This window comes from Nelumbo nucifera, chromosome 1, assembly GCF_055504915.1.
Source record: "Nelumbo nucifera cultivar China Antique chromosome 1, China Antique-T2T, whole genome shotgun sequence".
Lineage (NCBI taxonomy): Eukaryota > Viridiplantae > Streptophyta > Magnoliopsida > Proteales > Nelumbonaceae > Nelumbo > Nelumbo nucifera.
In genome coordinates this window covers 167164595-167187215 of record NC_142649.1, presented here as the reverse complement: position 1 = coordinate 167187215, position 22621 = coordinate 167164595, and the positions used below count along the sequence as shown (strand labels likewise).

Sequence of the window (22621 nt, the reverse complement as noted above, 5' to 3'; positions counted from 1 at the left end):
TTTGTATTATTTCATATAAAATAATTTATGAAATTCATTGAAATAATACAAATAATAAATAATAAATTAATAAATAATAAATAACACAATTAAAATCATTAAAAATAATTGATGACTAATAAAAAATATTAAAGTAATTAATAAAAATTAAAATAATTAAAAATTAAAAATAACACAATTAAAATTATAAAAATAATTAATGAATAATAAAAAATAATTAATAACGTGGGATTTTCTGGAACAATATGCATATGCATTTTACTCCTAAAAGTAATAGATAAGATGGATTTCAAATGAAAAAGTAATTTGCAATTGGGTTAAGCTTGGAGTTCATGGTGTGAGTTATGATGAATGAAAATTCTAGAAACAACCAAAAAAAATAAAATGATAACCAAATTCATCCAGGGGCGGAGCTAGCCCTCCCCATGATTTTGAAAAAATAATATGACTTAGTAATATGGTAGGGTGAGGGGGGCGGTTGGGCTTTGGTACCCCTATCAATTTTAGTCAAAATGTCAACACTCAAATATAGTAGTACAGTTGTATAGGCGGTCACGTACCCTAATTGCTTTCTTTCACAAAATAAAAGAAAAGGAAAAAAAGAAAATATAAAATAAAACTAAAATTGCCCAGCTGCCCTATTGGACCCACCAATTTATAATATATTAAATCTAAAGAGTAAAGAAAATTAAAAAATAAAAAATACTTTAAAACTAAAACCTCTCAAGAAAGCTGCAACAGACGAACAGTAACTCAGCAACATTGCACCTTGGAACCACCAAAACTTTGAAGTTTCAATAGTGAGTTACTATTTTTTATTTATTTTCTTTTGTGATAAGTGGAGTTTGTACTTTGTACTAGTTTTTTATTAATTTTTCTTTTGTTATTGTAAAGACTGCAGACCTTGGAATGTTGGGATTCAAGTTGCAGCCTTGTTCTTGCAGATTTAAAGTACATATTTGGTACAGTTTTAAATTCTTTGATTTTTTTATTATTTTTCAATTTTGTTTTATTTATTGATGTATTTTTTTATTATTTTCTCAATGTAAGAGTTATTAATTCAAATGGACGAATGAGGACCATTTTCAAAAATAAACAAACTTATTAAACAATATAACCTCCATATGTTCGACAAAAGATCTAAAAGGGACATGCGCCCATGCATGCGGGTTACGGTCGCATGGGCACGCCCTACCCAATGCATACAGCACACAGACATGAGACACCCACTCGGCGTGCGCTCGCCTAGCACCCAACACCCAGCCTTCCCACCCAACCACTTGCCCAGCCCACTTGCTTGACCACACCCCACACTAAGCCCACCCACCTAGCCCACCCCCTTGCCCCAACCTATCCACTTGGCCTAGGCAACCCCCCTCCTTGTTATTAACAAGGAAAAAAATGAAAACTCAATTATGTTTGGATAAGCAATTAAAAAAAAGGAAACTAATTTAAAAAAGAAAAATATATAAGACCCCAAAGTATTAAATATCACATGGCAACATCAATTAAAATTTGAAAATAATAGAAATTAGAAAAACACTATTTACACCCAAATATCCAATAATAATTATTTTTCTCAATTAGTTAACTAACAACAATAGAAAAATACTTAAAGAAAATGTAAAAGCACTTGCTTAACATATATCACCCTTTCTATTTCTACAAATTTCCACTCTATCCTTATAATATGTTAATCCATTAATTCTATATTCAAATTGTTATATATTTAAAATAAAATACTCTTATTTAGTTGTTTTTGTCTAATTCATTAATTCTAACTGTTGATTCAGACTTTCATATATTATTTGTTTTATAGATTTATAGTCATGTTTAATTGCTTTTGATATTATATTCTTTTTATTCCATAGCATAATGTGCTAGTATTTCAATTATAAAAAATTAGTCAATAATAATGAATTGATTTATATTTTTTTAGGTTGAGATATTGTTAAGAGAAAAATGATTGATTCATTCTTCAAGAGAAAAGAAAGTAATGTTGATAACACACATTCATAAGAATCAAAATCTAGTGAACCAACTCCTGCATCTAATATTATTACAATTCCCAAGCAACCACCTACCAATCACAATTCTTCAACTCCAAGAATTGAACAAGAAAAGGTGGATCTTGCTTCTTCTTTAATTCATGATCCAGGATTATGACCATAAATTTTAGACTATCCAATTAATCAGCAAAATGAAATTCGAAGGGTATACATTAAGTTTGGGCCATATCAACTTCTTCAATCTAAGTATCCATTATCAGGTTCAAAAAGTCATCCACGTCGATTTTGCTCTAAATGGTTCAAAAGCTTTCCTTGTTTGGAATATTCCCCCACAAAAGATGCTACCTTTTGTTTTCCATGCTATCTTTTTGCAACGAAACCAATTGGAAAGGTTGCATCAGATACATTCACTGTTAATGGATTTAGAAATTGGAGAAAATTTCATAGTGACAAAGATTGTGCTTTCTTAAACCATATTGGGAAAGATGCTAATTCAGCCCATAACTATGCTATTAGGTGTTATGAGAACTTAAGAAACCAATCATGTCATATTGAAAAGGTGATAAAGAAGCAAATTTCAGAACAAGTTTTGAACAATTGATTACGCCTGGAAGCTTTAATAGATGTTGTTCGATGGTTAATATTTTAGGCATGTGCTTTAAGAGGGCATGGTGAACATCCAGATTCAATAAATTAGGGTAATTTTCTTGAAATGATCAAACTTTTGGCATCATACAATAAACAAGTGAGTAAAGTTGTTTTGGAAAATGCCCCACAAAATGCTAAATACACATCACCAACAATTCAAAAGAAAAATTTGCATATTTTTGCTAGAAATGTGCAAAGTGCAATTCGCAAAGAAATTGGAGATGCAAAATTTTGCTTAATCGTTGATAAAGCTCAAGATGAATCTATAAGAGAGCAAATGGCCATTGTTGTGAGGTTTGTTAATGGAGATGGATATGTATGAAAGAGGTTCTTAGATTTGGTACATATCAAAGATACAACTGCATTAATTCTTAAAGAAGATATTTCATCTGTTTTATCTCATCATAACCTCGATATTCAAAATATTCGAGGTCAAGGGTATGATGGAGCTAGTAATATGCATGGAGAATGGATTGGCCTACAAGCTCTATTTCTTAAAGATTGTCCTTATGCATTTTACGTGCATTGCTTTGCTCATCAATTGTGATTGGCTCTTATTGTTGCACCTAGAGAAATAACTGAGGTTCACACATTCTTCCAGAACTTGACTTTTATTATTAATATTGTTAGTGCTTCTTGTAAGTGTAATGATGAGTTGCAAGCTACCCAAGCAGCTAAAATTACACGTTTGATTGATTGCAATTGATGATCTTGAAAATAGAAGAGGGATTAATCAAATTGGCACTTTGCAACGACTTAGAGATATTGGGTAGAGCTCTCATTTTAATTCAATTTGCAGTCAGTCTAATAAGAAATGTTTAGTGCAACATTCTCAGTTCTCAAAAACATAGCTACTAAAGGGTCTACATATTCTTAGCGCGGAGATGTTACTTTTGCTGTGAAAATGTTAATGTCATTGATTTTGTATTTATTCTACATGTGATGAAGGAGATAATGGGAATCACTTATGTACTTTGTCGAACTTTGCAAAAAAAATCTTAAAACATTCTTAATGCTATGCATTTAGTCTTTACAACAAAATTGTTGATACAAAAGTTGAGAGATGATGGTTGGGAAGCTCTTTTGGAGAGTGTGACATCATTTTTTCAGTGTCAAGATATTCAAGCTCCTGATATGAATGCTCATTTTTCAAATATAATTCAATCTCGTCACCAAAAGGATAATGTGACAGTGGAGCATCATTATCGAATAGATATATTTACATCTGCTATAGATCATCAATTGCAAGAGTTAAATTGTAGATTCAATGAACAAGCAATAGAGATTCTTATTTTGAGTACAACTTTGGATCCTAGGGATGCATATAAATCCTTCAAAGTCGATGATATATGTAATTTGGTTGAGAAGTTTTTTCCTCTAGATTTTTCTGATCAAGAAAAAAAATCAGTTGAGATATCAATTGCAACACTATAAGCTTGGTGTGCCCAACCATCCAAATTTGTAGAATTTGTCTACCATTGATGATTTATGTCAATGATTGATGGAAACCAGAAAGTCAAAAGTTTATCCTTTAATTGATAGATTGATTCGACTTATTTTGACTCTTCCCGTTTCAACAGCAACTACTGAGTGAGCTTTTTTCAGCCATGAAAATTATTAAAACTATGTTTTGCAATAGAATGGAAGATGACTTTATCACAAATTATTTGATTGTCTACATTGAGAAGGAAATTTCTGAAAGTTTCATGGTAGACATGATTATTGATGATTTTTACTTAGTGAAAGAGCAACGAGGCCAACTTAAAAAGTGAAGAGTTTTTTCTTTTTGTATTCATTATACTCTCAGTCTTTCATTATAGAATATATAAGTTAGATAGATACCCAATTATGTATTTTATAATTGATAAATAATAGAATTCATTATTTTGATATTTAGAATCATGTATTAGATTTATTTGGATTGATATTTAAGTAATCATATTGGCTTTTGCCCCCCCCCCCCCCCCCCCCCCCCCCCCAAAGAAAAAATCCTAGCTCTACCCCTAAATTCATCAATGGTTTGGAGATTATAACAAATGTAAATAATTGTAATTAAACAAATCAAAATCAAAATAAACATAAAGAATCATTTGAAGTGCAACCATTTGAAGAAAAACAATTGTAAACAAAAAGATTAGAATCAAAATCAAAATAAACATAAAGATTATAACAACTGTAAGCCAATGTTTGTTAAATATAAAGAGTTGTTTAAAGAAGAATATTTGAACCCTATGAACAACCATTTGAAGAAGAAGAAGAAGAAGAAGAAGAAGCGGAGGAGGAGGAGCGGTCATGAGGATGCTCTTCCAAGAGAAAATGCAAATGGAGGAAAATGTTAGGTTTTGGGATTAACAAGGGCAAAAGCATGTCATTTCCATGTTTCTTGGGGGGTATTTATGACTTTTGGATCACTTTAAAACGCATTTGAGTGTGTTAAGAGCCGGCCCATGAGCTTTAAAAGTTAGATTTGAAAATGACACCAAATGGCTCTAGTGTTTGAAAAGCAAGTTTTTCAAACACCGAAACTCTGAAAAGCATTATCACACGCCCCCTTAGGCTGCATTTATTTTTGGTGGAAAATTCATCAATGTAAAACTAAATTGATGGGTTTAAAAATTTAATGGAAAGTTGGACATTTTTTTATGTGATAATTGATGAAAAAGTCAACCAATGGGTTTCAATGTAAACCTTACACTAAAAACAAATAAGTTAAAATACGAACTGAGTGTGGAATTTTACACCGCTTCGTATTTGCACTAAAAATAAACATGTGCAAATACGAACTGACGATGGAGTTTTACGTCGATTTGCATTTACATTGAAAACAAACACAACCTTATGGTCATTATGTGATTATAGTTATTGTTTTGTTGAATGCTAAATTCTATTGCTTATAGACTTGTATTTTATGAATGCTTGTAAGTTCTATTATTATATCCTAATTTATCATAGGATCCTTTTATTATTTATAAACTTGAATTAATGTTTTTTAAAAAAATTTGAGGCTTATACCTTGCTATGCCTTGAGGCTTATACTTCACCTATGTGAGCCATTGTACCTCAACTATGCCTTTAGCCTTTTAAACTAGGAACTTGCATTCATTTAGGTTCTTAATTTAGAATCCCTTTAAAAAAGTATGAGAAAATAGTTAGCCCATCAACAACAATAGAAATAGATACAACAAAAGGCAAAAGCAAGACACTCATAGACCTAAATTTGCGACATAGGAAAAGAAACGACAACACACCTACAACAAACAAGGAAGAGAAACATAACCAGAAAAAAGAAAAAAAAGAGAAGAGACACATACAACAACTACTGCCAAAACTAAGGTTCTTTACTAACTTGATCAAACACCACAGAGTCCGCCAACCATCTAGGCATAGCTTCAGCGAAACAACTCTAAGAAGACAAACCATGGATAGATATATTATGTGCCACCCCATTAGCAGAGCGAGGCACCCAACAAAAATAAAAAGATCTTCCTTGAATCAGCTTCCTCACATCCATGCATAAAAACAACAAATCACAATGACAGTTCAAATTAGAATGAAAAAGATTGTCTATCAGAGAATTACAGTCTGATTCAAAAAAACCGCTACTTCCAAATTTAAATCAATTGCAGTTTTCACTACTTCAAATAAGGCTTTGGCTTCTACAATCAAAGAAGAAGAAGCTTGGACATGACCAACTTTTGCAAATAGCTTCTCTTGGATTTCAAAACCCATCATCCACATTTGCTTTGACAGAACCTGCTTTTGGTGAAACCCAAAAAGATGAAGTGATCTTTGAACAAAACTCAACTCTTGAAGAGCTTTCCAATCTCAGAGGCAAGTTTTGAGATCTCTCCACTATAAATCTATGAATAAAAGAGATGACATCCAAAGGATTAGAATCAATCTTCTCATAATAGAAAGCATTCCTATCCTTCCAAATTTCCCATATCATTTAACAAAATCATGAACCAACTATCAAACATATCCATATGGCTGAGCTGTTGCAGGTCAATCCTGATACCTGCCCCTAACCAAATGCACCTAGTTTCTTCACAGTATACTAGAGCTTGCAAAATGGATTCAGCATGATGATTACATCTTTCACAGGTGGAGGATGAAGCTATTTTTCTGTTAAATAGATTCTCCTTAACTGCAAATTTGTTCAAGCAACATTTCCAATAGGAAATTTAAAATTTTTGGCTCTACTTAAATCTTCCAAATTGCATTCCATCCTTTATGAGTGATCATTGAAGTTTGAATTGCAAAATTCCTATTACCCTGATTTTCAAAAGCTATTGAATAGGTTGACTTAACTGAGAACAAACCCTTTTTGTTTGGATTCCACACCAATCTGTCTTCCCATAGATTTTTAGCGAGGTCAATCTGCATAATTTTTTCAGCAAGGGTAGGGGTGAATAAGGAGTTTAGTTTTTCAGGGTTCCATTCCCTATTTTCCTAGTTTATGAGGTCAGAAACCAAGTCAATGTTGCTTGGCCTTGGTCTTGGACCAACATGCCTAAAACCATTAACATCTAGGATCCAAGGGTTATCTCAAATTCTTATGTTAGTTCCTCTATTAATTTTCCAAACTGCCCCTTTCTCAATCACACCCTTCCCTTTCAGCACACTCTTCCACCCCAAGATTGCCCTCTTCTACCTTTGGCCTTTAAGAAGTAATCATTTGGGAAATATTTACCTTTCATGGCTCGAGCCTAGAGGCTAGAAGAGTCAAAACAAAGCCTCCAAGCTAATTTTGAGAGAAGGGGAATATTAAAAGTATGCAGATCTCTTAAAGCCCATTCCCCCAAAACCCTTGTTCTCACAAATTTTATCCCAACACACCCATCTCACATTTCTTTTATCCTCTGAATCCCCCCATCAAAAACTAGTTTTGATGCAACTCAACTAGTTTCAAACAACATACTACTAAAAAAAAGCCTAGTTTCTAACAACCCACTTGCGTCCTGATTTATCACAAATTATAAAATGATAATAATACGATTAAATCTGCCATCGTTTTTTTATACTAGTATAAGGGCATAATGCAAATATGCAAGTAAAAGATAAACATATAAGTTAATATATGTAATTAGGGATAGATTTGAGCCGAGCCGAATATTTGGCTATTTGAGTTTGAATCACCAAAAAAGCTATAAGATTCAAGTTAGATACTAGCTCAAATTCAGCTCTATTCAAAAAGCATGATTTTGAAAATAGGATCGGACCAGACGATTGGACTGATTGACCTGGGAACCGATTCCATTTTCACCCTAAAACCATTTTTAGGCCAAAAACCATTGATTTGGTTAGCGATTTGCTGACCCGAGCAACTGAACCGTTGAACCCAAACAATGGTGTTTGGTCATTTTTTATTTTAATTATTTTTTAAATTTTGTAATTTTTAAATCAAAATGGTCAATTCATTTGAATTGGATGATCATATTATTTGACCCAAACAATGGTGTTTGGTTTTAGCCTACGCTCAAACCAAAAGGATCTTTGCCACGGGTTGGATCTGGGTTGAGAACAGCTAGAATCAAGAATCGACCTGACATGAAATACTAAGGACCCTGAACCGATCGGACCCAATAAGGTCTATAATTTTTAGATCGAGAATCGAATCGATCAGTGGACAACCAGGTCTAACGAACTCGGTTCTAATAAAGAAATAAATAATATATATGTTTAATATATATTAAATATCATATATAGTTTGGGTTGAATCGGAATCAATTTGGGACTGGGTGAAACCGGTTCTGAACCGATAATAATAGGAACACTTCTTGGAACCAGAACCGGTCCAATCGGAGGGTCGGACCCGACCCATTGACAGCCCTAAATTGGAAGACCTTGATTTCGTTGTTTTAGTGCAGCGATAAAACGGTAAAACCACGTCTTAGCAAAAGTCATTTGCCTCCCAACTTCCCAGGCCCCAACAAGCGTCTTCTTTCTCTCTCGTTGTAGCTATTGTTCGTTCCGAATCTTCCTGTAACTTTGTTCTTATTTATCCAGCAGAAAAGAATTCGAGTTTCGGTTTCCTGCTGCTTCTTGGATCAATAGATCTAAGCTTTGAGTTTCATTTCTCACTGTTCTTCCGATTTTGGTTCGTTTTCTTCTGTTCAATCCAGCAACGCCGTCGTTGTTAATATATCGTAGATAAAGAATCTCTAGGTGTCGGTTGTGATTAGAGTACAAACTACAAAGTAGGAGTTTCGATGGAAGCCGTGCCTTCCACGCCGCGCAGTAACGGGAGGACGCAGGATACGGCGGAATACCTAAATCGAAACCTTTGTAGGGAAGGAGTCGTTCCCCCTCACCTCGGGTTTCTGACGGAAATTGCTCGAGCTTCCCTTTACTCTTCAGTGGCCGCATCACCGAGTTCTTCAAACTTGCGAGCTACTCTGTCGGTACTTATAAATTACTGCTAGGTTGCTTACATGGAGTAAATTTAGTCACCATTGTTTGACTCTAAAGTTCTGGCTTTCATGTTTGCCAGTTTTTAGTTCGTAATTAATCTTATTTCGTTAGAAATTAGAATGCAGTAAATTTCTTGAAATTCTATATTTGCATTGGACCTTGTTGTGATCGAACGTCATAATTGGAATGGAACATGACAACATTATGACCTTCGTTGGAGTATGTTACGACTGAGGAGACGGGGATGCTATTTGTGAAAGGTTGGAGGTTCCTTTATGTAATGACTTGATGGCACATTTTGTTTCTGATTTGTGTCAGAATTCAGAAAGTGTTTTACACCATAAGTTGATGAACTCAACCACTTGACAACTTGATTCCTTACAGTGACAGTGATCACTTATTCATGCTTAACCTATTCCTCCTTTCTTTTTTTTTTTTTTTTTCGTACATTAGCTAAACAAGCGAGTCTTCTGTGTATCTAAACTTTGAACATTTCCACTACAAGTATAAATTTCTCTTTTTCTCTCCCCATATACACAGAAAATAAATCATGTCCCAAAAGGGATCCTCTTTAGCCATTCCACTCTATCGAGTGCCATATCCTGTGTACTTGGCTCTTGTCCCCCCTACTTCAGCATCCACCTAACTCCTGTAGGTCTTCTGACTAACATCATATTACTATTTCTTACTAAAGCAGTACTTCATATGGGGCAGAGTGTTGGGAAGTTAAGAAACAGTATGTCCAAAAAATGAGTGTGGCAGAAATTCGAATGCTTAGATGGATGAGTGGTAAAACTAGAAAGGACAAGGTGTCATATGAAGGAACCTAGGAGTAGCTCAAATAGATGATAGAATGAAAGAAAGTAGACTGAGATGATTTGCTTATTTGCATATGGGGCAGAGTGTTGGAAGTTAAGAAACAGTATGTCCAAAAAATGAGTGTGGCAGAAATTCGAATGCTTAGATGGATGAGTGGTAAAACTAGAAAGGACAAGGTGTCATATGAAGGAACCTAGGAGTAGCTCAAATAGATGATAGAATGAAAGTAAGTAGACTGAGATGATTTGCTTATGTGCATAGAAGACCATCTACAGAACCTGTTAGTAAAAAAGAAATGATCTGTTACAAGTTGAAGGGGCTATAAGAACTGGGGGCAGACCAAAAAAGAATGGCGAAAGAGGATTCATGTAGTCGACCCCATATAGTTGGACAAGGATTAGATGATGATGACTAAAGCAGTATGTGGTCTTCTATGCATATAAGCAGTGTTATCAAATCTTCAATTAGTCATACAACACCCAAGGCATGTGGCAGTATAGACATATAATGAGGGAATCAAGCAGATAATCAGTGAGAGAGGGTTATTATCTATTACTTGGACACAGAGATCAAATGGCATGGCATATTCTCTTTCTAAACAAGAGGCAAATAGGGAATAAATGTTAGGGGGTAACAAATGGTGGATATAGGAAAACGAATCTGTAAAAGAATTGGGGCTAGGTGGTGAAGGCCAGCCTAACATGTTCCTCCTTTGTACATTACATTTTTTTTCATAAATCAATAAAGTAATTGTTAACTTATCTATCAAAAATAAGGTAGTTGTTAACTTGTTTGACACTCATTATTGGGGGAAATTAATAAAAGCTTTACAATTACTAATAAAAAATTATTTTTAATTATCAAAATAAAGGGCTTCAACTAGTCATTGCTAGTGGACTGACATAGGAGTTTGGATTCCAAACAGATATATTATGTGTAAATTTGCTCAGGATCAGTCAACCATCTTCTCCCAATTTTCACACAGGACTTCTGACATTGGAGTTGTCATTTTTTGGCTCTTGGTGGTCTTTTCTCTCCTAAATTTGTGCAGAAAATGCCTCTTGGCTATAGTTATCTCTGCCTTTTAGGGTTATATTCTTTTGGAATATTGCCCATTTTGTAGTTTCTTGGAATGTCTGAGAGGACAGACATAATTTTTTGGACTGAAATGGCAGGTCTTTTAGTCGTATGTTTGCAAGTGCATATAATTTTTCATATGGAATACATAGGTTAAGACTAAAGAGGGTGGTACATATTGGCCATTGCAACCCTTTTTTGTACATCTCCATACTTACACAAAAAATAACTAAAGGTTTCTGTTAGGACATAGGGTCTTTTAATCTGTTTCCTACATTGGATATTTTGGGGGTTGGGTGGAGGAGGTAATCTTGATTATGTATTTTATCTCCAAAGACAGGTTGAGCAAAACCTGATGCTAGAAGATGTGGTTGGCTGGTTGCAGATATTATTTTATTCTGTAGGTTTTGTTCTGCAGAACATCAAAGTAGTTCTCTCTGCTAATGAGGTTTTGATTGCTTATTTATTTATTTATTTTTGGAATTTGTTGATGGCATTGTTTCTGATGCCTCTTATAGTTTATGTTACCATGGTGGTATTTATTTAGCCTAGTTTATCAACATGATTTTTTCTTTTAACTTTTCTTAAAGTATTCTTTTTAAACCAACCATTGCAGTAGGAGCTCTCATTATATCTGCTGGTTTATTTCTTTTGCATCACAGAACAATCATCACACAAGGCATCTTGCAATGGGTTTGATCCATCTAGTGGGGTGTCTGCAAGAACCCTTGTCAACTTCTGCTGGGCCATTGATAGTATATACAAAGGCTGTAAATGCAGCACACCCATCATCTGTATTTCTAAAATATTTGGTAGACAATTCTAAAAGTGATAATTTCAATGAATTTTATCGTACACTGGATGGAGGTGAAGTAGCAACAGAAAACATCCAAGGGGTAATTTTAGTGATTTGTTAATTACAAATATTCACCAAGACCATTTTCATGTGAATAGTAGTGATGGAAAGATCATTATTCAGTAAAATTTGTTTGTTAGGGGTAGGCAACAAGTGGAATATTTGCATCGTGGAAGTAAAAGATATTTTTTGTCCCCCTTTGGTGATCTGATGTTCCAACTTTCTGCTGTTAGACTTTTCTCTGGATTATTTTCCTTTTCTTCTAATGGGATAATCAGTCAGATTAGATATACTTGTGGTGTAAAAGATCCAGTAATTCTGTTTATTGAATGGGATTTATCAATTTAATGTGATTACTGATTACTTGTAATGAAAAGATTATCATCCGGATCCAGTGAAAAGGTCTACTAGGTATAGCCACATAGGTAACAGAAGCTATCAATGCGGTATAAACTTCCTGCTCTCCCTTTTTCTAAAAGATCCATTAGTTCTATTCAGTATATGGAATTCACTCCTTTAATTTGAGTACTTGTAATGGGAAGATTATCTAGTGAAATGGGTCTACTAGGTATAGCCACATAGGTTATAGGAGTTATACTTTCATCAATGCAGTAGAATGCTTCCTTCCCTCCCTTTTCTCAACATATGACGTGAAAGTGTAACTGACTCTGACTTGGCTAACTATCTGATATTAGACAGTACTTTTGGATTTATTTTCCCTTCATCCTCTTTGGGCTGCAAAAAGTTGGGATGCCATTATCTGATTGGGTTCTTTTTTAATCTTTTAATAAGTAATATAAAAATTTATTGATATGTAAATAAATATGTATAGAAATATATGTGAAGAAAAAGCCCTTCGCCAAAGATCTTTATAGCGAACCACCCTCTATACCAAAAACATTCATCTAATTATAAACAAAATCCCTATACCTGGAAAATGAAGGTAATCCACATGAAAGATACACAATGGAACTATTACGTATGGAACCACCAAGCAAAGGATAGACCCCTACTACCAATTGATACATTAGGCCACATTCATCAAGGTAGATGAACATGACTAAGATATCTAAAAGAGAGAAGAAAAGAATTCCATAGGAAAGAGTTGGCCAGGCAACAAAATAAGCAAATATGGTTTATGGAGACATACATAGAATATATGTGCTGGAAGCCTCAAAAAGAAAAGGGAAAGGAGTTTTGGTCTATGTAGCTCATTGGGTCCTTACAAGGGAGTATTTTAAAGGATTTGCAGTGATTCTATTTTGGGTGAACGGCCTTCTCTGGCTAGCTTTGCCCCTATATGGATGCAAGAGGAAGCATTACCACCTTGGCAACATTATTCTTAGTTTTTAAAGGTCATCTATCAAAGAAAATTCTTTGAGGGTTGAACTCCTTGCCCAATTTTAGTGATCAAAACTGACCCATTCATCAGGGTGGAATGAACTGTTGGTAGAAGCATTATGTGAAGTGGTGACCAGTGATTTAAAAGGCGCGCCTGGGTGCACAGGCGAGGCACATTTTAGGGTATACGCCTCACCTAGGTCCTAGGAACACTCCTGGTGTGCCTGATGCACTTTGTGCCTCAGCCCAAGCGTGTGCCTTTTGAAAATTTGACACTTTTTTCTTTTTTGCTTTTTTTTGAACCTAGTGGCTGGGCCAAGGGCATAGTTTTCAAGGTGCCAAGGTGAGGCTAGGAGACAAGGGGGTGCCTAGTTGCCTAGGCGATGGATTTTTTTTTAAGTAAAAACATGTATCCTAGGGTAGTTCCCTAAGTTCCATAATCATATTTCCTTAATAAATATCCATAATTTTCATAAGAAAAGTATAAAGTTCATGTTAAAGTATAGAAAATCAACATATTCCAACATATTCATGAGAAGAAAAAGAAGAAAGAAAAGAAATTTTGAAAAATATAGGGGCTTAAGCACATAAAATGAATATTTTAGTTTAAAAATGTCTATTTTATAATTATAACCTCAAAAATTTAAGAATATAAAAGTTTGTTATAACACGCTATAGAAAACTGCTTGGCGATTAGGCGAGGCGAGACTCCAAGGGCGCCTTGTCGCCTAGGCGTCGCCTTGACAACTATGGCTGGGGGCTCCGCTCCTGGACCCCCCATGCCACACCCCTCGAGGTAAGCCCAAACAAGTCCATGTTTGGGTCTTAAATTCTTAGTTCTCACACAAAAAATAATGATTTTATAGTTTTAATTGCTTTTTAAGAAGATATTTTATTAATGAACAACATTAGCAAATTGGGGGTTCTTGGAAAATTATAAAAGCAATTAAAATTATAAAATCATTATTTTTTGTGTGAGAACTAAGAATTTAAGACCCTAACAAGGACTTGTTTGGGCTTGCCTCGAGGGGCATGGCACAAAGGCGGCTTGTAGAACCAGGAATGTAATATGTTTTACATCACATTAGCTACTTGAAGTATTGTAAATGAGGAAAAAAAGAGATTGTGTGTTTTACATGCTTGAAAATGTTTTATATGTTTGATTTTATTTTTAGATTCTCATTTGAATATGCTTTACATGTTATGTTTGTGTATTTTAAATTTAGACAATAGTTTATTTTAAAACATTTATTTTAAAATTTAAGTTTATATTTTTTTATTAATATTATGCTTAACATTTTTTTATTTTTTGGCATTTTTTTTTGAATTTTCTGACTTTATTTTTTAGCATTTTTTTGTACTTCCGCACCTTGCTTCAAAAAGGTGTGTGCCTCGCCTTGCGCCTCGGGTGCAAATTGGCCCTTGCACCTTTTTTGTGCCTTGCGCTTTTAAAACATTGGTGGTGATAGGCTGGGTTTTAACAAGAACAGATGGCTCTTGGGTCCTTAGTTCCTTGGAGAAACATAGGGATTATCTTCTAATCTGAATTGTTCCTTCAGGTGGACATCCTTATTTATTTATTTATTTTTTGATTAGTAATAGAATCAATTCATTAAAGATAAAAGGATAGGTACAAGGCAGGGGAGATAAACTCTCTTAACTCCCCCAAAATTAAAAAATAAAAGTCTTATTAGGTACATCCTTATGGAAGTATCCAGATAAAAACCCTTGACATAATCAATAAGAGATAATGCCATTAGGGTCTCAAAAATCCCTTAGACCTCTTCTGAGCCCCAAGTCCCACACTAAGCCCTTTTGTGGGCAATGAAAGGGTATGTAGTGGCCTTCTTCGACCCATGGTCATGGAGTTAGTCCTACTCTGAATTAATGAGTGGCATGGAGCCAAGTTAACCGAGTTCACCAAGCTTTTGACAAAATCCTATCAGATTAGAATGATGGTTCCTCAATCTAGCTGTATCTACCCATTGACCGCTTATTTGCATAGAAGTTGTAAGCACTACTCAGACATGATGCCCTTTGAGCAGTTTTCCCATGGGGTCTTGAACCTTGGTGTTAAATTTATGGTTCTTTCCCTAGTCAAATATTTTTTGATAAATCCCTAGTCAAATTTTTTCGCATCTCTCCTATCTTTGGCTTGTAGAAAATTTCATATTGTTTCCATTCAATTACTTTATTGGTACCAGTTGCGATGGCTCTAGAAGTCAATTTGGTGGAGAGCTGTTTTCTTCTTTTGCTTATTCTCATTCACTTCTAAAAATGTGTTAGCAAAGATGTGTTGACAACAGATAAAAGTGAAGATGGTGTCACTCAACAATATAAGGGTGCCATTGCTTGGTGTAATTGTAAAATCTCAGGCTTATAAGCGTGAGGATGCAAAAGGTTAGGATCATATCCAATCTACCTCCATTAAGACCCCAGACATCTGGGGCCAAACATTGGGTAATGGCCTTTTTTATAGTGCACTTAAGTTCATTGATATATATATATATATATAATATCAGTAATTTAAAAGGTGCGCCTAGGCGCACAAGCAAGGCGCATTTTGGGGTATATGCCTCGCCTAGGTCCCAGGCGCACCTTTTTCAAAAGGCGCGCACCTGGTGCGTCTAGGCGTGTGCTTGATGCGCCTCAGCCCAGGCGTGTGCCTTTTTAAAATTTTGCACTTTTTGCTTTTTTTTTTTAGTCTAACGGCTGGGCCGGGGGCTCTGCCCTCGGACCCCCGACCACGCCCCTCAAGGCAAGCCCGAACAAGTCTATGTTAGGGTCTAAAATTCTTATTTCTCACATAGAAAATAATGATTTTATAACTTTAATTTCTTTTTAAGAAAATGTTGGAACTGGCTTGGATTGTGGGTTTAACATGCTTGAAAATGCTTTATATGTTTGCTTTTATTTTTAAATTTTCATTTGAATACATTTTACATGTTATGTTTATGTATTTTAATTTTAGATAATAGGTTTTTTAAATAATTTATTTTAAAATTTAAGTTTATATTTTTATTAACATTATGTTTAATATTTTTAAATTTTTTGCTTTTTTTTTTTATTTTTTGGCATTTTTTGGAATTTCCTGACCTTTTTTTATTTTTTAGTTTTTTTTTTGTAATTTTGTGCCTTTCTTAAAAAGGCGCACGCCTCGCCTTGCGCTTTTAAAACATTGATATATATATATATATATATAAGAGAGAGAGAGAGAGAATGCCACTTAAGTTCTCTTTTGAAAGAAATTTCATATTTGTATGACAACCCTTATTAGAAGGCCTTAGAAAATGCTCAAGATATTGAGTGTAAGATCACTTTTCTTTTGTGCAAATGAATCTCTACATGAAGTTGATCATGTCGATATTGAGGGGAAGGCACATAGTGGACCATTTGTGAGATTGCCTTTTGCTTCTTCTTTTGACACCCATGTACTTTGAGTATCTGTGTCTTTAATAAATAAATTAATCTGTAAAAAATGAAAACAAAAAGTCCAAAACCCCTTTCCCTCGTATTTTTTACAACATGCCCCATGGATTTCTTCTGCCTTGCAATGGGTCTTCTGATTACCTAAAATTTTTGGTTCTATAGGTACTTGGCTGAGGAGAGCTCTGTTCTGCTGCTGTACTCGTTGGTGCATGGTAACGCTGATTTTTTGGAGTATGTTTTGGTGTGAACTGATTTGGACACATTGGTATGGACTATGGAATTGTTGACTGTAATTTTCCGTCTTTGAATCACTCCAGATCTTCTGCAAAAAAAAAAAAAAAGAAAGATCTCAAGAACTGTTTCCATTATTGGCCATGATTTTGGATCATTTCACTTTTCAATTATCCTTGAGATTAGTCATTCTGAGGATATCCCTTACCTGCAAAATAACTTCTGAAGTTAATGGGAGCAAGGTTCGAAGTATCGATACGTATTGGCCCATATTGGCCGATACGTATCGTGCCGATGGCTTCCCGATACACCCCTCCAGGGGTTGTATTGGGTCAGACACTAGTTCAGAGAGTAGCCGGGCCTTAAACCGACCCCTCTGAGCCAGTTTCGAAAAAAAATAAACCTAGAAAAAAGTACTGATACAGGCCGATACGCCCTACTTTGAACCTTGAATGGGTGTCTTGACTAATTTGGAGTATGTTTTCCATGGTAATGGAGTCAACATCTGATGCCTGTTCTTGAAACATTTTATAATGCTTTGAGGACATCTAATCAAATCTACATGTTGCTAATTATTCTTCTCATACTAAGAATTCATCTTTCAGTGACAGTATCACAAGATGGTAACAATGGCCTCCATAAGCTCAGAATGCACATATATCAGATTCTGCTTATAATTTCCACGTTTTTATAGATGCTGCCTAATATTCCATGGTGACGAGAAAACCTCCTCAATCACACATCTCTTGGTTCTCTAATGGTTATAATATCCATAAGGACCGTCAAGAATAACCTAAGCTGTGGGTATGACATCCATCGAAGCTGATTTTTTCATGTATCTTCCAGTTTTCTTGGAATGTTGTAGCAGGATGCTTGAACATTGATGCTTTCTTTTTATTCCCCTTCCCCTAATCTTTCTGAATTTTACCACTTACATGTTATGGAATGCAGCATGGATTTCAGTTTGAGCCACAGAACTTGTCAGCAGATTTCATAATCAATTACACATCAGCAGAGTTAAATTTATGATCTATATTCTGTTGACCTGTAAAATTGTTAATGGCATGTATACCTCCACACAAATTGTCTTGCAACTTTGGCAAACATGGCAGTGGCACCACATGTTCATAGGTTGAGTCCGTTTTTTATATGACACGTTTTATTTTGTGTGAAAATGCAATGTAACTTTGTTTTACTGGGTTTAAAGTTTCAACCATCCGGGTATACCAAATTAGCAGAACTAAGAAACAATAAGATACTAATAGCTAAAGCCAATTCAGTAGGAGGTAGCATTGCGGAAGATATGGTAGTTTCTTTTAGTCTTTCTATAAATGCTTTGGTCTTAGAAATTTTATTTTTTGCCATTTCCTTCCTATTATTTCTTCTTCTAGCTAAAAATATTGGGTGCAGTCGACAGAGCTTTACATTTATACCGACTTCCTAAGAATTGTACTGAAATCTTGAATGCCATCCTTAGATATGCCTTTACCTTGAAATCCTGAGATATCACCCATGGATATTGTAATGATTGATATTCCAAATTAAATATAAGGATATGCTTACTTTTATGAATCTCTTATTTCTCTAATTGCAGGTTGTTTATGCAATAATGCACCGTGAGGTCTTTTAGCCTTTCAAGAATCACCCACACTTTAATAAGCTGCTTGAAAACATTTACACTACCCAAAAAAAGGGCAAGGATCATGTGGTGATGTATTAGAGCTGCTGTTTACTGGAGTATATGGGAAGAAAGAAATTCAAGGATTTTTTTTCAGAAAAAGGAGAGAAGTCTGGAAGCCGTGCTATAAGTGATCCATATAAGATAATACATTGGTTGAAAACATTGGATTTGTTCACAGATTTTTCAACAGATGATCTGTTAAGAAAATGGAAAGAAATTGCAAGTTTAGCCTCAGTTAAGAAGACCTCGAATTCCAACTGGAACCCACTACCTCTTGGATTTATCAAACTGAATTTTGCTGGCAGCAGTATGGGAAATCCAGGGCCTTTGGGTATTGGGGGGTGCTAAGAGACGAGAAAGGGAGTGTAATAGCTATGTTCTCTAAGAGAGAGACTCTTTGAGGGCTGAGGTGTTAGCAACTTTGGAAGGGGTACAAAGGGCTAAGGACCTCCTGAATGTCAATAAACTGATTATAGAAGGAGATTCTGAGACTGTAGTGAGCTGGCTAAAAGAAGACACCTCTAGGATTTGGAGCTACAGCAATGAAAAGAGAAAATTCAAGTGGCTGACCATGGACATCGAAGTTCAATGTATTTGTGTAAAGAGAAATGCAAATTCCTTTGCAGATGGATTAGCTAGGAAAAAGGTGAATAGGGATTCTGTTTTCTGGGCTCAGTTGTAATTGTTCTTTTCTTTTTGGGTGCCTGCCCACTTACTTGTGGAGTTAAGACACTTTAGCTCCTCTACTTTGTAAGCTTATTCCTATTTAATGAAATCTGTTGTTATTGATCAAAAAAAGAAAAAAATACAATGGTGATCGGTTACTTAATATGGTGCTTAACAAAGAATAGAATCCAACATCTTAAAATAAATCAGTGAAATTACTCTAGGCAATTTCTCCTGAAGATTGAAGATTTCTCCATTTCTTGCATATCTTATGCTTATAGTGCAACTGATTTTATGGTGATATTCTACCTATGTAGGTGTTAGATTTCTTTAATAGTTGCATGGATTCCCAGAAAATGGATTCTGAATGGTCAGTATGGAAAGTCCTCCAAGTTATAATCATCAATTGTCAATCCTGGCAAGGTGAAAGGATGAAGGTGGAAATCCATTTTCACTTTCATTTTAGAGATCATCAACGTGTGGGGGAAATTTTATTTGTGTATATTTATTTTATATTTTCACTTTAATTTGTATATGTTTCATCTGAACAGATGTTTACTAGATTGCGGTTCACATACAAGCAAGAAAATCATCCTGAGGAGTTTTTTATTCCATTTTGCAGTTCATATACAAGCATGGAAATGCAAACTTTTGAATGGAGCCTTGCACCTTTACATCTATTGATTGGTGCTGTAGAGAGACTGGGCCGAATGGGCCCTAATCCTTTAGTGTCATTCTTATAAGTTCCTTCTTGTTATATTTTCTTATTGGGCCTTCTTTCTTTATGGGCCTTTAGCTTCTGTTTTGTTTTTTAAGTGTATTGCTGATGTGGATGCCTACTTAAGGGCCTCCTTGTAAATTATGTAACTTAAGTAAATTTAATAAAAAGATTAGAGTAGGGGAAAGATGTGATTATCGAACTCCTCCTTTCTTTCTCCTTTCTTCTCCATTTTTCCTTCATCTTCTTGTTGTCTTCCTCTTCTTCCTTCTTTCTACTCTAATCTAAATATTTCTGTTAATTTTATTGGTCTGAATCACATCTTGGTATCAGAGCAGGTCCTTCGCTTTTTCATTTTTTTTCTTTTTTTTCCCATACACTTTTTTTCTAATCGAAAGGTGTATGGAGAGATAAATTGCTGATCAATCAGAGATCTTGTTTGCCTAGTTGGTAGAGGGTTTGGAGAGTTAGAAGCTGGCCGAAGATTGCCAAGAAAGTGGGACTGCAGATTTTTTTCTCAAAACCCTAGTTGACTAGAGAGTTTCTAGTTACGGGTTGAAGAGGTTGTTTGGGTGTGGTGCTCAAGGCTTGGAGGGTTTCTTTTTATCTCCAAAAGTGGGCGGCTGCAGTTGGAAGTGGTTTGGATTGCTCTGGTTTGAGCGGCTACCACTTCTCTCTTTTTGCCCGGAGGCTAGGTATGGTGAAACTCTAGTTTTGGGACTTTTGAGTGTTTGATTGACCTTAGTTAGGTCTATAAAGGTTGAAAACATTGTTTTTTGATTTTTGTTTGATTGATGGAGCAATATGGAAGTGAGATGAAGCAGATCCCAGTGTTGGGGGTTGGTCCCGTAGATTCCATTTTGACAGGAGTGACTACAATTAAACTTGACGGAACAAATTACCTTGCTTGGGCACAATCTATTAAGATCCATGTCTATAGTAGAGGCAAATTAGGGTTTCTCACGGGTAGTAAGGTGATGCCGGAAGAGACTGATCCTACATATGAGAAATGGATGCAAGATAATTACACAGTTATTGGGTGGTTGGTAAATTCTATGCAGCTCCACATAAGTCAACACTATTTGTGGATGACTTCAACCAAGGAGATTTGGGATAGTGTTACAGAAACATACTTTTTGAAATTAAATGTTGCAAGGGCATACAAACTAAAGAATGATGTGAAAATTTTAAAACAGGGGGAGAAAAGTGTGGCTGTCTACTATTCGATGCTGAAGTCACTATTGGTAGGAGATAGATGTAATGGAAGCATTCGTATGGGAAAGCACCAAAGATGTAGGAATTTTCAGAAAATTTGTGGAAAGAAACAATGTTTGAATTCCTTACAGGATTCAATCCTGAATTTGATATTACAAGGCAAAATATTCTGGCCAAGGATGAAGTGTCACTTGTTCAAGCATACTCTATGGTGAGCAGTGAAGAGAGCAGGAGACAAGTACAACTACAGACCCCACCTCCCCCAAAACATTTTGCACATGCTGGATTAAAACCAAAGGGGGTAAATGAAAAAAATGAGGTGATATGTGAATATTACAAGAAGCCGAAACATACTAAGGATTCTTGTTGGAAACTTCATCCGGATCTTCTTCCAAAAAGGTTTCGAAACAACAACAATTTTAAGAAGGGTGGTCAGTCTGAAAAGCCCAAGAATGCAAATGTTGTTACAATATCTAAAAGTGAAGAAAAATCTGTTGTGGAACAACTGACAGCAGTGAAGGCAGAATTTGAGAGATATGGGAAGTTGATACATCACTTGGAGTCTACTGTTGCATCTTCCTCCTCAGGCACCCCCTCTACATGCCTTTGCCCATTCAGGTATTCGTGCTTCTGCAAATCATACTACAACCTTAGGTAATCGTAGAACTCCTTGGATTATAGATTATGGTGCATTAGACCATATGACTAGCTTACCCAAACTTTTTTGTTCATACCAGCTCCTCTCAGGAAGAGAGAAGATTTATCTTGCCAATGGGTCTCTTGCTCCCATCTCTGGCAAGGGGGATGTTAGAGCCTCTAACTCACTTGTATTATCCTCTGTCCTTCATGTTCCCAAACTCAGTACTAACCTTTTATCTGTTGTAGTTTAACAAAATCAATGAACTGCAACATAACCTTCTTTACTACTTGTTGTGTTTTTCAAGACCTGAAGTCTCAGTGGATGATTGGGAGTGGCCATGAGGCGAATGGGATATACTTGCTGTAAGTGGGTGTTCACTATTAAGTATCATTCTAATGGTACTATTGAGAGATATAAGGCTTGTTTGGTTGCTAAAGGGTATACTTGGATGTATGGTACTGACTACTTGGAAACTTTTGCCCCAGTAGCCAAGATGAATTCAGTTCGAGTTTTGCTCTCTTTAGCTACTGCTTTTAATTGGCCTCTTCATCAGTTTGATGTAAAGAATGTTTTATTGAATGGGGACCTACATGAAGAAGTTTGTATGTCTTTACCTCAAGGGGTGTATGGGAAGGAGATGTAAGGAAAGGTTTGTAAACTGAAAAAGTCCCTTTATGGCCTTAAGCAATCTCCTCGAGCCTAGTTTGACAAATTTCGGGCTGCTCTTGTTGCTTTTGGGTACACAGACTCAGTTGGATCATACCTTGTTTGTTAAGAGGAGAGATTCCTTACTGACCCTTCTGATTGTCTATGTTGATGATATTGTGGTTACTGGTAATGACACCCAGGAAGTTGTTCATCTCAAAAGTTTTCTTAA

General features: G+C 35.4%; 1 long non-coding RNA gene and 2 pseudogenes across 5 annotated transcripts; all 3 read left to right on the top strand.

Moving 5' to 3' along the window:
• The first annotated feature begins 2721 nt into the window (after positions 1–2721).
• LOC148804125 (uncharacterized) lies at positions 2722–3363 on the top strand (annotated as a pseudogene).
• On the top strand, positions 3363–4429 carry LOC148804124 (uncharacterized; annotated as a pseudogene).
• A 4112-nt stretch (positions 4430–8541) lies between these two features.
• Positions 8542–20107, top strand: LOC104613221 (uncharacterized). Of its 5 annotated transcripts, none has more exons than XR_002023560.2 (4): positions 8544–9061; positions 16756–19151; positions 19489–19608; positions 19794–20107. It is a non-coding gene; the product is annotated as an uncharacterized LOC104613221 (long non-coding RNA). The 5 variants fall into 5 exon arrangements; XR_016080582.1 differs by having other exon boundaries at positions 8545–9061; positions 19489–19541; XR_016080584.1 differs by lacking the exons at positions 19489–19608; positions 19794–20107 and adding an exon at positions 11630–11863 and having other exon boundaries at positions 8542–9061; positions 16756–18466.
• The last annotated feature ends 2514 nt before the right edge of the window (positions 20108–22621 follow it).